The sequence below is a fragment of the Fringilla coelebs genome, assembly GCF_963513975.1.
Source record: "Fringilla coelebs genome assembly, chromosome: 1".
Lineage (NCBI taxonomy): Eukaryota > Metazoa > Chordata > Aves > Passeriformes > Fringillidae > Fringilla > Fringilla coelebs.
The window spans coordinates 129,742,491-129,759,136 of record NC_140028.1 but is presented as its reverse complement, the minus strand read 5'-3'; the positions used below and the strand labels follow the sequence as shown (position 1 = coordinate 129,759,136).

Sequence of the window (16,646 nt, the reverse complement as noted above, 5' to 3'; positions counted from 1 at the left end):
CTAGATCTTTCAAGTTTTACTTTTTCATCTGCTATTTTTCATATTTGATGAGAAGAACATGCATGACCGAAAAGAAACCTACATAATTATTGTTCTGCTTATGTTCAGTAATTCAGTGTACCAAAAATTCCTGTCAAAGTGGAATTACCAAACATGCAAATGAAATACACAGCATTTCCCATGTGGCTACTGGTATTTGTCAGATAAAATACATGAGAATTGAACAGAGGGGAAGTTTGTTTTAATATTCTGACAGAAATTGGCATTGTTAGCAAGACTTGTCCCGTATGGGAAAATTTTACAGCAGGTAAATGTAACTTTGTGATTAACAGTCTTTTTCAAACCCTTCAACTCTTTGTGCCCTGCAGAAAAAAACAAGGCACAGCTTTTAACAGGTTTTATGGATCTGAGCCTAGATAAGCAAAACACTCATGTTTCTTCTATCTCTGGATGATGATATCACAGTTTTATACATCCCCAAATACCTTCTGGGAAACTTCCTTTCTTTTATTACAAGCTTTTTATAACTGTATTGGAAACAGCAGTTTCTCACAGAGCTTCCTGGTTTGACAAGTTGTTACTACTCTGTGCTTTTATTTCTCAAACCATCTGAAAGAGCTGAGGACTAAAATGTATCATGAAATCCCCCAAATTCTTTACTGCCTCACCCATTTGGTAAAGTTCCGTACAAATGACTTGAAATAGCACATATGATTTTTATGCATTGGCTGTGAAGACTCTTCTAGTCTAGGGACTGACACTAGCACAAATTTGGTATATAAGCATCACAGCAGGTCACATTGCAGTTTGAATTCTGGAGCACACTTTTCATATAATTACAGCTTCTTTAATTATGTTTCTTAACAGGGTAAGTCACATTTTTCCTTCAGCTGATACTGTGAGCCTCTTTCATCTGAGATAAAATCCAGACTTTAGCTTGACTAAATCAATCTGTTCTGGAGCATTGTGTTCTGGAGCACTGTGATAGCACCCTTATCTCTATCACCTTAGTGCTTTCAGTTTTTAAAAACAGATTTGAAATTGCTCCTAATTGTATATATTTCCTTTTCTCATTGTGGGATATCATCCTCCCTTCCTCTTCAGAGTCTCTGTTTTTGCATTACTACCCATTTGTATTTTGGGATATCATCACTTGCAATCCTCGTGGAAGCTCTCCTGATGTAATCAGAGAAATCAGTCCACCCCAACGATCCACAAGGCTGGACATGACTCCCTTGAACTACTTCAGTATGCTATGGGGAGGAGTGCACAGAAATCACTGTCACACTGCCTGCCACAATCTACAACTACAGTAAATTATCAATCACCAATGAGATGATTGTCTTCCTGTGCCTCTAACACCAGTCCTTATGAGGAAAGGTATCAACAAACAAACCCTCTTCTCTAGGAAGAACGCTGCCCCAGCAGCACTACAGCTCTTTACCAGCACCCTCCTGATGCCATCGGCCATAACAGCTCTTCCTGATTTCCTCAAACTCCAGGAAGGGTTATAATATGGCATATGCTGACAGACAACACTCCTTGCTAACAGGAAGGACACGTTGCTGTGGGGCCCAGATCTCAGCTTCTCCTTCCCTGCAGCTGTCTGTGGACAGCAGCTAATTGTATCCACTTGTTTAACCTCGGGGATAACGTCTGGAGGGGACCAAGTGCCACAAGCATACTTTTTTTTTTAACGGTCATTTCCTCTCTGGTGTAACTTGCATGACAGCATGTGACAAGCAGAAATTAATGGGGACACTGCTGTGCCAATACCTCTTGAATTGCTTTGACACTGGCTGCAGGCTGCCTGCTTGGCCACCCAGCCAAGACCTCACATGAAATGTGGCAAGGGGCCCACAGCTCTATTCACTAACAAGCCAGCTGGTCAGTGATTAGAAAGCTGAAACAACGCTGTGCACATACATCAAGAATGCTTTACAAGCAGCTTCGGACTTAGGTGGTGAAACATCTTAGAAGAGTAGATCTGTAAATTTATCTTAGGCACTGTTAACTTAAGCTACCATTAGAAATGCAGAAGACCCTGGAAGATGACTGGCCTATGTTGTCACCTAAGTGCAAGAAGGACTAACCTCACAACGAAGGCTAACATCTTGATGTGCTCAAAATCATGCACAAACAGCTCAGACCACATGGATTCTGGTCCAAATGAGCACTCAAATCATGTAAATATACAGAGATTTATGACAGACTACTCTTCCTAATGGTCTGTCAACACCTTGGCAACATTACTGACATTTCTACAGAATGTCTTGTTGAATCTGTCTGTAGTGTTTATGCTGACTTGTTTATATGCTGATACAAAACAACCAAGGATGAGCCTTTAGAAGCATTCCTATGAATGATGGACATTCAGAAGGGATTTGGATGATCTGATCTCATCCACCCAAGGCAGCTTTGTACCTTTCAGTCCAGACTTTTTTTGAAAATTGTCAGATCCTTGGCTAGACACAAAAGGCTCAAGATTGTTCCTTTTATTTCTCTCTTCAGTTGCCTTTTAAAATAGTAGCCACTGAAAGTGCATAGGCTGTTGACCTGATGGCAACAAGAAAACAAGTTACGCTTTTTTTTAAAACTGAGAAAAAAGCAGTCAATAGGATCCCAGAGACTGGGAACACAACCGTGATTTAAAATCAGTAAGACTTAATCATTTAATTCCTAGGCCTCCTTCACAGTTATATACTCATTCAAGCAATTTTTGTTTGTTTAAACTTATTATAACACAGGCCTGATCTGGAGATTTCCTGATACACAAGGAAATGTATCTGTGGCTTACACAGATACATCAGGCTCAAGGCACTGTAAAAGCAGGACAGCAGAGTCACTTTCTCGGATTCGAAATTAAGGTTACTGTAGAGTTTGGACCTAACTTTGAGAGCTTCCATCGTAGAAACTTTGAGGAATTCGGCAGAGTCATGAATGGCACTTGCATGCTGAGGAAAAAGATGTCTCCATATTAGACACAATGAAGTCCAGTGAAGTTACTGGGACTCTACCCATCAATTTTCAAAGACCTAAGCTTGTCCCACTGATTTTTATTATTCCCATTTTCCTCCCACAGTCACTGGAAGCAACAGCACCTTCAGAGAGAGGTAACCAACCTTCACTGAGACAAAAATGTCAGCATGACACCAGGCATCAAAATACTACTATTCTCTAAAGTTAGACGCTCCTTTAATAAATACTTACCAGCTTTCATTAAAGATGTGAACACAGAGGACAGTAAGAAGACAATCCCTTCCTAATCTCTCCATGGAATGCATAGTAAGTAAAGCTCAACTGTGTACTTTTTAAAAGTTGCTTCAATATTGTATTTTTCTGCTCGCAGTGTACTTGGCACAGCAGAAGAATCATGATGCTCCTACGTGCTGTAAAATGGTTCAACACTGGGGTCTAGTCACCGGAATACATTTAACTTTGCTGCCTCTCTTGCTCTGTATTATAAATTCAGGGATAATGGTTAACTAATTCATGAGTGTTGCAAAGATTAACTAGTTAATGTTTGTTAAATACTCCAAAGAACTAGATTTTGCTTTCAGTTATAAAGGCTTAACAAGCTTGAAGAAAATCAAAGATATACAGAAGAGGAAAGATTTGCTTTTTACGCAATTCACAGGAAAAAACAGGCTTCAAAGAAAAACCTGAGAGGAGTCTACTGGTATCAGCTTGCCCAGAATCTCCCATCTAAGAACTTTACATATAGTTTTGCAATACTGTTAAGAGCATTGTCTGAGCTCTCAAAATATTCTTCAGGATGAGCACCTTACTGATGCCTTCCTACACCTAAATTAAAAGTGGGAAACAAGATAATAGCTTCTTGGAAGCGCTCACAGATCAAGCTGCTCTCCATGTTTACAGCAGCAATTAATTTGCAAGTCTATTAAGTTGAATTAAAAAAACAATGGCTCCTGAACCAACAGCTTTAAAAAGGGAACAGGCAAGCACCTCATCCTACAGACAAGGCAAAGAGAAGATATTTTGCAAGAGGAATAGAGCATATACATGAAGACTTTTATTTTTACTGAAAGAATGAGAGGTTTGCTGTTAGCACCAGACTAGGGAAATGGCTACCCATTCCATTGCACTTGCATGTTCTATCACTTTCTCCTTTCTTTTATTTCTCACCTTTTCCTTAATGTCTCTTTCCTCCCTTCATGAGTCCTGCTGCCCCTTCCTCCCCCATTCCCATTTCTGACGCTTCTTGCCATGCCTGCACTGCACCCTGTTCCACTCACTCCCAGGGCCTGTGGCCCTACTCCATCTCTTTGGGTTGCTTCCTCCACAGCCCAGGTGACAACCAGGCAAAGCAGGTCACTGGCAGATGCCAGCTCCCAGCACTCCTCAGCAGCCCCTCTCCTGATTTCAGACAGAACGAGCTGCAGCAGGCAGTGCTGTGACTGTGATGTCTGCAGCGGTGGGAGATGGTCCCACACATCTGCCCAGTCTCTCCAAAGTGACATGTGCCACAGCTCCTACAGTTCTGAGCAAAATGACACTCATTTACATTAGCACACATCAGTGTGCTTGTTTTCTTGCCTTGTTTTCTTTTGAAGACTTGACTGATTCTAAAAAAAAGTAGGTATCTTCAAATGACAGTGACACAATGAGCCATGAGCCTACTTATTTCCTAATGTTATCACAGCAGACAAGAATCAGCTCTACCTTGGGGGTGAGAACTGACAGTCTTTCTTGGAGAGGAGAAGATGGCCTTCGATGTTTCACAGGCAGAGGATATTTCCTCCCTTCACCTCCCAAAATATTAAACAAAACAAACTTTACAACATTTTAAATAAAAAGACACTGCTATGTCAGAAGTTAGTGTGCAAAAAGAGCCAATCAATGGAACAAACTCCTTCCATGAAGATTTGTCTTTTGAAAACAAAGTGTCATAAATTATGATAAATGGTAAATGCAGCCTGGGGCAAACACAACATTGCTTCTCAAAAGGGTAACCTGTGACAAGCAGAAAACTACGCTATTAATTATGAAACCTGGAAAATAAAACGACATGTATTCATTCCAGCGTGTCTTTACTGTAACTATTTATGGAGAACCAAGGAGAAAAAAAGTAGCAATGATCCAGACAACCTGGACCACATATGTCTGTACTCAGGTCCCAGGAAAATTTGCTTTCCTTAACAACAACAACAACAAAGTAATTACAAATCATACAATCCAATATCAAATTCTGTGTTACTCCAAAACTACAGTCAATTAAGTAGAAACAAACTGTATCATCAGAAGGACAAATGAGAGAGGCTAGGGATCACTATCAAAGGACTTCTGTTTTCCTTTGTTTATTAAATAGCAACTGTATTATTTACTGCAGCTTTGCAAGCTAGTGAGCAGCTGGGTGTGACACATTTCCATGCTCTGTAACCTCTCCTTATGCTTCGTTAGATTCCTTATCAGGACCAGAAGAAAAGAAATCTCTCTGTTATGCTTTTCCTGTGGCAAAGGAAAAGACAAGATGATGACTTTCCAGCTCATTTCACTTGTACAACGTTCTCATCAATCACCATGGGGTAGGTCTTTGTTATTTTCACTGAAGGACTGCTCTTAGTTTTCCGTCACAATAAAGCGTGACTTCACTAATTAGCAAATCAAGGTTACCTCTACCACATTTGCAAAAGAACAAAATGCAAACATAAGGCTAAAACTACTTCTGAAATATTTTCCAAGGCCCCAGCTTCACAGAGATAAACCTAAGTCAAGCTAGGTCTAAATGCCTTTCATTGAAATAGAAGTTAAGGTCTGAAACACTCAGAGCAGAAGATGTAAGGAAACTAAACTAACCATTTCATCTAGAACCAGAAGTTTTCTGCTTGTTTTGCGACTTTCTGCTCCAGAAACCAAGCAAAGAAACTGTGGTTTATTTTCATATTAAACCCTCTGTGAAGCATGCATCTCTCTGCAGTTTTGGTTCACTACAGCCCACGCAGCTTGGCCTCTATTCTCCTTTTCCTATGTCTTCAGTAAGTGTTTTAGACATCAGCAGGAATTATGTGAGCAAACAAAAAGCAAGAAAAAGTGGTATCTTCTAAGCAAGGCAAAAACATAATACGAAATGCTTTGTAACACGGTCTCTCCTCTAACTTAATGTTTTTATATATATTTTCCCTTTCAGTCTGTGTTGTTTCTCACTGAATGACAGCTATACACAACCTACTATTGTAATAACAAGCATATGGCTCAGAGATCACTGTTGACATTTTCAGAATTCAATTCAGACATTTTTATTTAAATGCATGAAAAACATCTGTATACTTTTTCATTAACTGCATTTTACATTTGTAATGTTCTACATATTCTTTTGGAACCATTTCCATTAAAATGCCAACTCTGTGTTTGGATAGCATGTATTTCCTTTGTAACACTAAGGGAGGAGTATGTTACTGTCAAAATTTCTCTCTAAAAAGTCCTTACTAAAATATTTACCCTGCTAGTCAGAACAGGAATATCTGAAGTTAATTCCAAATGAAAGAATATTTTAGAATGAATCATAAACTAGATGTTAAAAAAGGTGACACGCTGCTATTCCAACGCCCCTTCCCCGTTGTAAAACTAAATGAAAAACAACCCTGCATTTCCATCCACAGAATACTGTAACATTTTGGAGTGTTCTGAAGTTTCCTAATTGTAGTTATGCAACAGAACTATCACTGCCTAAAACAAAGGACAAAAATTCAGCAGCTTAGTTTATTGGCTTTGAAATTAAGCACTCTTAAGAGATGGTTAACATGTCCTCTTGATTATTTTTGGTATTTTAAAGTGCAATGCTTCCTACTCTATAGACGAAAGAAGTGGGACATTTTAAAATACTTATAATTTTTATGGCATTGTTTGTAAAGTCACATATTTAGCAACAGTGAAAACTGTTGAGCACTAACTTCATTTACAATTAAACCACTTATTTCAAAGGGCCCTTTAAGGTATAAGACACTGCTCAACAGTAATAAAGACAGAACGCGATGGCGTTTGTTGAGTTGGTCACAATGGTAAAATACAGCATCTTCCTGGAAATGGGAATTCTCAAGGGTCATTATTTTCAAAGAAGGCAAATAGGATATTCTGTGGCCACAACAGCTATGAGATTAATGAAAACCAGATATAAACAAAACAATCACCAAATCTTGTGATCCTTGGAGCCCTCTGCCACTACTGAGTCAATTTACCATGCTGACCAGCTATGACACATTTTTGTGAATAGTCAGGAGTCTGGTTCCAAATGCACAGACACTGCTTACACATAAGTTTTGAGGGAAGACTATTTCTTCACTCTGACAAAGCATTTAAACACAAGCAAAACACATGTTTTATGACTAATCTGAGACTAAGGAAACAATGGTTTCAATTCTTCTTTGTTCTAACCTTAGAATTCATCAGGTCAATAGCACAGGATAACAACTGATTCTCCTCTGTTATCCCCTCTGATTCTTTCAACCTCATTTTTAATACTGAAGCAGTCTGTTGACAAAAAATTAAGCAGAAGCTTAAGAGCTTTGCTGAAGCAGAGCCTCTGCTCCCTTTGGGATTGAAGCTGAACCAGAAAGTGCAAGTACATATTCCAGCATGAGTTTAAATGTTTTATGTGTACAGACTTAAGTGTTGGTAATCTATAGCTGTAACAGTAAAGGAGAAATAAAAATAACCTAAAATAGTGATATTTATAAGTCTTTGGATAAGGTTTCCAATCCAAAAATGAAGGACACATTTGATCCAGGAGCTTGAACCTTTGTAATTTGCTCTTTCCTAGTGGCAAACTATTTTGGCTTAGCAGTAAAAGAAATGAAAGGCTGCTTGCCCACTGCTGCTACAGCATTGCCCCACAGCCACTTCTAGAGGAACCCCGAAAATGCCAGTTATACCACAGAAGGATTTGACCTTCTGTGAAGGATTGGTGCTCTGGAGTACCAACACTGGCAAATGCTACCAAACCACATCTGATTTATTAAAACTAGAAATAAATTTATCATTTAAATTTCGAAATATTTTCCCTTGCTGTTGCACCAAGAACAAACAACAAGTGGTATTTCTGTTATTTCACTCGCGTTTCCATTCTGAATTTTCTTGTATTCTGGCAGCTGCCTGTGAATTTACTAATAACGTGCGTCTTTTGTTTGGACTTCTTAAAAAGGATATTCTTAAAATGGAAGGAAGCTCATTTTATTTCACTTTGAAACCTGAGAAACCTGTAACATGAACCATGCGGTGATTACAGAGCACTGATATATAAAGGAAGCAGTTGTGTAAATGTGTGAAGTGACTGGTGGGGAAACAACAATGCCGTGGTGGTGAAGTTCACACAAATAATGCTGTTGTAGGATCTATCATGACTCATGTTTAACAGGGTACTGTGTAAAGACCAGTCAAAAAGGAGGACCTATTATGGTGGGAACCAAAGTCAAGACTTTTCACACAGCCTCCTCCATTAAAAGCTCACAAATAAAATGGACAAGACAGACCCCAGGTGGAGAAATTGTGAGACGATGCTACATTTCTATGGGAGTAGAGTCAGCAGGACACAGGAAAAATGGAAAGAAAAGTGACGGAGAGAAAAGTTTTGGAGGAAGGGAAGAACAGAAGACTTTACAGTGTAAGTAGGAAGGAAAGTAAGGTGGAAAAATCAGGGAGAAAGAGAAAAGGGGTCAAGAGACAGGAATTGCACAGGCAGAGAACATGGAGTTGAAATCACTGAAAGCAGCTCTGGGTGTCAAGAGGTTTTGGCTTTGGTTGCTCTAGCAGCCCAGTGTAGCTGGCTGATGCCCCAGGCTGGTGCTTCTCTGAAGTTTCATGCCTGATGGCCCGAGGACAGGAAGCAGGGAGGAACCATGTCTGCTCTGGTATCCGCAGGGGCGGGTGGCATGGGGGCTCTCCATGTGTCTCTCATCTGACACACTGAATAGGAGGAAGAGGCACAGCTTCAGCTGGGTCTCATTTTATTCCTTCCCTCTGAGTTTAACAGCTCAGCTGTCTTGGGCGCTGAGCTATTGGCTGGACTCTGGGAATCAGCACATCCACGTCTGTATATATGCACACACATACATACATACATGCATATATATATATACACACATTCATACATACACACATATGTGTACGTGTGTGTACATGTATGTGTGGTGTGCTTTCATGTGCACACACGTGAAGGCAATATACACCAAACCACCCTCCAGGCACAGCAGGAGAACAGGTGCTACCCCTCATGTATCTGTGTTCTCTTTAAGCATCTGCGTTGCCAGTTCTCGCCTTTTCTGGGCCACACCTATTTTGAGAAAATGAACTCTGGAGACAGTAGAGTGATGATCACAGTTTCCCTTTCTCTCACTCAAATAGCAGTATTTTTTTTCCTGCAAATATGTTAGAGGACTTTTGCAAAATACACTTATATATGTATGTGTGTTTATGTACCTATGTATTCATAAATAACAGAAGATTCTTTAAGCTGACTTCATGTTCTACATATAAAAACATGTAATACAAAAAAATTCCATCTCTGCCCATTTGTATGGAACTGCATTTTCTGGCATAAGTTAAATACATCTGCTATGGAGGAAAAGAAACAAACAAAACATATCATGATTAAATCAGTATGCCACTAAAGTAACACGCTTCAAATTAATTTTTACTATGGGATACAATAACCTGCCTACTCACTGGCATAAAACCAGTGCATACAGCTAGTCCAAAAGGATCAAATTTCTCTTGGGGTGGAATAGAGAAAACAGTTTTATGAGAAAATAACTTACTTGATTATTATATTGTCTTTTATTAGCTATGGGTTGTCTGTGGCCAGCTTTTGAATTGTTTTACACTATGGCTCTATAATTGCAGTGAGTAAATATAGACAATTTGTAAATATTCTGGTTTAGAGAATCTGAGCTGCAGGAACTTGGATTGACTGAGATGGTGAATGTATTCTGCTACAGTGCTTCTTGTCCCAGATCAGCTGAGTTCAACCCTTAGAATCCTTAGTTTAGTAAAAAAAAATATATTGCCCAGTTTTCCCAAGCATCTACCTTTGCCACAATGTGTGCTATTGTCTACTCTTCCCCATCTCTGTGCGCTTGTTTTGGGATGAAGTACAATTTTGGGGTTACTGCATAGGGGACTGATTTCCTTCCTGGTGCAGAAACTACTATCAAGAAAGTGATTCTTATCTGCCCTGGCAAAAATCAAGAACGGCTCTTTCAACTTCTTCTCTTTACCTCGCATCTGCTGCAGTCCAACCTTTAAATTACTTATCAAAACCAGCATACGGCTTGTAAGCAAATTTTGAACATGGCTAAATCCAAAGACTTCAGTGTATTTTTCTGCCACTGCTTTATGTGCACCATCAGCTGCAACAGCTTTCCCTTAATTACTTTAAATGTGGCATATCGGGTTTGATGAAGAAAAAGACTCTGGAAATACGAGTGACACTTCTGCTGATCATTGAAGCAGGATGTGCTTGCAGAGCAAGTCATGCCTGAGCACCACCACTGTGAGGCAAAAGAAGGCATCTCAAAAATACTCCCCACTTGGAGGAACTGTCACTGGCTGGATGCAGAACAGTGTGGCACTGTCTCTGAGATGCTGCCTGACAGCTCAGCCCCGCTTCTGTACCTGACTGACAATTATTCCTACCACACACTCCCTTTCTTTCAGCGTCACATAGCAGTTGGTACCACACCAGTAGCAAAAACCCAGTGACATTAACAATCTGAGAATGTCTCAAGGGAATGCAGAGCAGTAGGACCCATAAACTTTTTTATATATCACACCCATGTCCAGCTCTGCTGAACTAACAGAAATGAAATGAACTGATAGCAACATTTCACTTCCAGTGTTTGTAATACTGCAATTTTAAATGACTTGATCATAAATCCTTTCTACCAAGGCTCAATCACCTTCCCTGCCCACAATTCAGAATCTCTTCAGTTTCTTAATTTCCTCTGACTTTCTGAATAAAGATGATTTCTGGCCCTCCATCTACTGAAAACAATAGCTTCCTTCTGACTTCAAAAAAGATGTGTCCCTTAGGGCCCTACTGGACTGCACTGCTGCCTTGAGAGTAAAGACCACAAAAGAAAAGTAGGTTGAGATGTCTATTTACAGAACCCTTGATAGACAATCATTTCACAGTGACATTTCTAATTCAGTGTCATTGTTTTGAAAGACTAAAATTATTATTTCAGGCAGGTTGCTTTCATGCATTATGCTCCAGTGTTGCTTGACTGCTTTCCAAACTGGAACAACTGAAAAAATGTGAAGCGCTCCAATGATTTTAAATCACTCTAGTCAGGACAGAGTGATTTAAAATTATTGGAGTGCCTCACATTTTTATGAGCTCTCAGTTTGCAAGCAATGGAGGTCCTAGCAGTCCTAGGCTGCAGCACTGCAAAAAACAACTATACATTATCATCAGATTGAAAAGGTTTGCATTTGAATTTGGAAAGGGTAGGAATTGGAAGATATTTAACACCACCATTATTAAAATCAGTGGCTGTACACAAACAGTAAGGAGACCCAAGCTAAAGCAGTAACTGCAAGGATACCAGACCTTAACGTGTGACATCCTGTGAGCTGCAGTCTCTTTATTCACAGAATCATGACTCCTCCTAACACCTTGGTCAGCTTCTGCATTGCTACCTGCTACCAGCCAGAGATGTGGGTGTGCCTCTACATGCAGCACAGAATGGGAAACAAATCACACCACCTACAGCACAGGGAATGGCCACTCTGGAGAGTGGAGACTCTCAAAAAGATCCATTTTTTTAAATATTTAGCTCCTTCAGAGCTTGTGCAGGACACCTACTCTCTCCTGCTACCTTTTCATGCAGATAACAGAGAAAGAAAAAAAAAATTATCCCACAATGATATATCAGTTCAGCCCTTTTGTTTTTCATTTATTTGAACTGGCAACTGTTCTTTAATTTATAATACAGATTCAGAACAAAATTTGTTGCAAAATAATCCACAAAAATGAAATCCTTAGCAGCTGTAAATGGGCACCATTTCACTGAAGCTAATGGATTTACACTTGTTAGTATGAGCTGGGGATCTGATCCGTTATTTGTACACTCCAAATTCCTCACTAAGTTTTGCTTCTTTCTTTACCATAAAAGTACCGACAGGAAAATTATAATAACAGCTCTTCTGTTAGTATCTTTCTTAATAATTCACGCAGGTTCTTTTTTTTTAGTGACTTTTAACTTTGATGTTGTTAAATGCAGCTGCCCTTTGAAGACTCAGTACTGGTGAATCTGTTTTCCTGGAATATCTTGCATTATTTTCAGAACTGCATGATTGTGTGACATCTGCTTCACATCTCATACGTGATCAACTGAGTAGGTACAATCACGGCATACGGCTGAGTTACCTCACAACAGTGAACACTGGTCTGCTTTCTGAGAAACAGCTTCTTCATATTAATTTTCTAAGAGTCTTGCAAAGATGTGACCAGTCTGCCTGGTTTAATAGCAGGTAATATAAGCTAACAGGGATGCAACAAATACCATGCATCCCATGACTGAGGCAAATATTTAAAAATTCAATTTATGGGCTACTATCTGATAAGTCCACAAAAGATAATTAGGTTCACAGCTGTACTTTCTAAATTTTAGGCATCTAAAGACCAGAATCTGTATACCCGAATCAGATGGATATATCAGCTTTCTATGCAAAGAAGTAAATATCTAAAAAATATTCACAGAAGCCATTCACTTGGGTGAGGAGCCAGGACTCAGCAGAAAAAAGCATATACACTGAACCCTCTTCACTCTGTGATTTGGCTGCCCTGTTCAGGGCTGGAGGGAATACCATGAAAATTCATGAATCACAGACCTGAGCAGAAAGACATTCCCAGCTTTTGCACTATTCCACGATAGACAACATGTGCACCTGCTGTAGTGGAAACCTTTGTTTTGTTCCCTCCTCTGCTGACTATCAGACTGAAACATGCACAGCCCACTTAGCACATATAGCCTAAATTCTGCATTTCTATAAGAAAACTATTGCAAGAAGCCACAAGTCTACTTATAATGACATTACCTCACAAAGTTAACTTTATTCATTACTAAAATTAAAGAACCTCAGTAAAAGTTTGTTGTCCCCTTCCACTTTTACAGACTGTTTGGTCTGCAGCACAAGATGACTGGAAGGAACGCCAAAGAATCATTCTGTAATCACTTAATGCACAGTTTTACATACAAAGCCATTACATGCATAGATTAATTTAAAGCTAAGTATTAGTAAATGCATTGCAGTATCTTAAATCAATAAACACCATCTTGGTTGCAGATGCATGATTTCTACATGAAAAATGTAGTTAGTGTTATAAACAACCATACCCATATCAAAATTACTTAGGAGCAAAAAAAACCCATGCCAGTCTTATAAGCATCAGAACGAAATGTGACCACGCAGTTTAAACATGCTTCAGTCCCAAAGGCTAAGACATCAAAATGCTTTAGTGGTCTGTTAACTGTTTAAAAGGAAATCATGGTTCTGTGGCATATGTGTCATTCCTACTTCCACTACCTTTATGTCAACTAACAAAAGTTCCTAATGAGCCAAGGCTCTTGGAGGCTCAACTGCTAAGAACATTAACGTTACCAAAGACCTGTGCATGACTAACAGCCGTGTCCAAAGGAAGCTGAACTCATACCTTGAATTTCCACATAAATTGCCCTAAAGTTAAAGAGTACACCCCAGGAAGAAAATCAGGGAGGAGATGATGGGTAGAGAGGAAAGAAGGAAGATGTTGTCGTTGCTGATTCTGATTCATGCCATATGGAACATGTATTAATCAGGTCTGACAGAGGAAGCCAGCAAGTGTGAGTGTGACTAGAATACAGCAGTTACAAAGGCTAATTAAGTAGCTTAAAGACTGAATATAGTTCTCTTTCAAAAGTGAACACTATGTCCACAAGTATTTGGAGTAGTGTTCACCATCCCTCTAGCTCAAAGCAGACTCGATCAAATAATAATGAAAGGGCTTCAGCAGAATAGATTTAAAACCTCTGTCCAGAATAACCTAGAACTCAGAAGCCAGAGCCACAGAAATAGATGAGAGCATTCACACTCCAGGTGACAGAAAGGGGGAGTGAGCATGTCTGCTCTAGATCCTGGGTGTGTATTCCCACAATGTCTTACAGGAAAACTACCTCTCTTCTATAGTGTTATGGACACCTGTCTGTATCTTCCCAAAACACCCTCTGCGGGGTGACTCCTACTGCAGGGACTTAGGCATTAGAAAGGCATTATTGAGCAGCATTAAGACAAAAGCTCTAGCTGTGTTTGAATGATCAATATGGCTCATTTCTCTGAACTGCTACAGTCTGACGATTGCCTGCAAAACATAAAGAAAGTTCTTAAAATGGTACTGGTTTCACTTTTATTTCTTGACAGGTGGTAACCAAAAACCCCAGCATGCCCCAAACCAGCAGAAGCTGAGCCTCCCTTCCCTAAATGTTATGTAATGATGGTAGTCAATTTACACAAAAAAGATCTTTTGGGGCTGATACTTCTCTCAAAGTAATTTTATGTCATTCAAGGTCCACTAACAACTGTTGATTTTACACCAGGGTGCCAAAGAGGTATATTAGATCCTTCAACTTCAAGCTATCGAGAGCTTGGCTCATTTGGCACTTCTGTGCTGCTGACACACACAGAACTTTAACAGATGGTCTTACAATACTGGCAGTTGTTTTGTACTGTGCTGGCGGTGAGGGGAAATACTCTACACAAATTGTCCGCAATTCTGGAAAATAAATGAAGTACAAATCCATATTAACCTCAAAAGCCAAACTATAAAAAGTCAGATTAGTCATTTAACGATGTATGTACTCTGGGTTAAATGCTCAGCTGCTACAAAATTGTAGTATTTCCCTGCAGCCAGGAAAAGTATGTTTTGCTTCAGTTTCTGTCAGGAATATCCATGAAGATTTTATAATTATGAAGTTATTGAAATATACTAAAAATAAGCCTTGAGACCTTCCTCATGTGATCAGCCCTGACTATCAGGGAAAGCACCTCCATAAACTGGATATTTTGACATAAACATGAAGCAACAGGGTGCAACTTAAGTTAACTGAATCCCTCTCTTTTCCTGTGCCAAACAGGATTCAAGAAAAAACACATCAGCTACTGTGAAAATGTTGAAATCAACAGCGATGACCACGTAAACAGCAATTTTACATTTTTCCTCACCCATTTAAAAAGTGATTATGTACCACAAGCTGAATTTTACAGTCACTAATTTCACTGGTTGCAGTGGAACTTGCACTGTACATAAAAGACCAAAATTGCTCCTCTTTGTTCCCGTGTGGCTTTTCTACTTTATTATGCCAAACTCTCAGATATAGCAACTGGGTTAACTAGTAAACCATATATGCAGAACAGTGCTTTTTGAATGTAAGCACAATGACTTCCTTCATCAGAATAAAATCCCCATTAAATGTATATTCAAACATATATTTGACAGTCTCATAGTGCAATTTCAGAACAGAATTTTGAAAATCACAAATACTTTAGTACAGTGCTCCTGTCTTGTATTTCCTTTAAACGAAACATAGATCAAAAGATACTTCAAACTGAGATTTCAGAGGCTTGGTCTTTCAGTTTCCATCAATTTCAATATATTTAGTTAAATAATATGCCAGTCACCTTGCATCTTATTTTCACAATGTTAGTTAAGTTGAAATACAGTTCATGTAAGTAGCTTCAAAGTCCTAGGAGGAAAATAGAACCTTAACAGCATTATAATAAAATAGTCTTACAATAGAATATGTACATTCCAGTCTTCTGACTGAATCAAAGCTGTATCCATTTTTCAAAAATTTTATTTTATCCACTACGTTTGGTTAAAAACATGGTTGCTGGAACTGACTGATATTATACATATGTGACTTTGACACCAGTGAATAGATCTTTATCCACTTTAGTTCTAATTTTACTGAAAGATCAAACACCTCTTAAGTTCGAAATGTTAAAGGAGTTATTAAAACAATTAAATTTTCAATAGTTTTCATGTTTTCTTTTCCTCCCTGGGGACTTTTGCCAGACTAAGATGACACAACATATTTCCAGAATGTATTTATACAAGTGAAAGATAATGCATGTCTGAAACATAAATTATTTCTCCTCACAAAAATGAAAAAAAAAAAAATCAAAAGAAATGTTAAACAGACACAGTCAAAATGCAGCAACATCAATCCCTCTTCCCAGGTATAAACTTTTTGTCAAACACCTCAATCTATGATACTCAACATGGCACTTTGCTGTGAAATTCCCAGACAAGCAGAGGAGTTGGTATGTGCATTTTAATAACAATAACACAGGCACATCCTATCCTAGGTAGGGGTCCTCCCTTACAGATGTAGAATATGAAATAACATGGCAACAAAACTTCATTATTGTCCTCCCAGTTCCTGAGACCCTTCCCAGCTTCTGTAACAACTGGTCATGACTCTCCCCACCCTTCAGCCCATCCTCTGCAGAGTGCACCACAGGCACACATTGAACATTTCTTGCTCTCAGAATGTACACAAACTCTCCTGGGAAGAAGGACATAAAGCAAAAGTATTCTCTTGGGGAAATAAAAGGCAAAGGAAAAGGGATAAGGAGTACAGGATTTATTTTAT

The 16,646-nt window shown here is 39.0% G+C and overlaps 1 protein-coding gene across 3 annotated transcripts in view; it reads right to left on the bottom strand.

The window, feature by feature from the left end:
- Positions 1-16,646, bottom strand: part of CDK6 (cyclin dependent kinase 6) — a 130,915-nt gene that overhangs the window by 81,700 nt on the left and 32,569 nt on the right. The gene's annotated exons all lie outside the window — the stretch shown is intronic.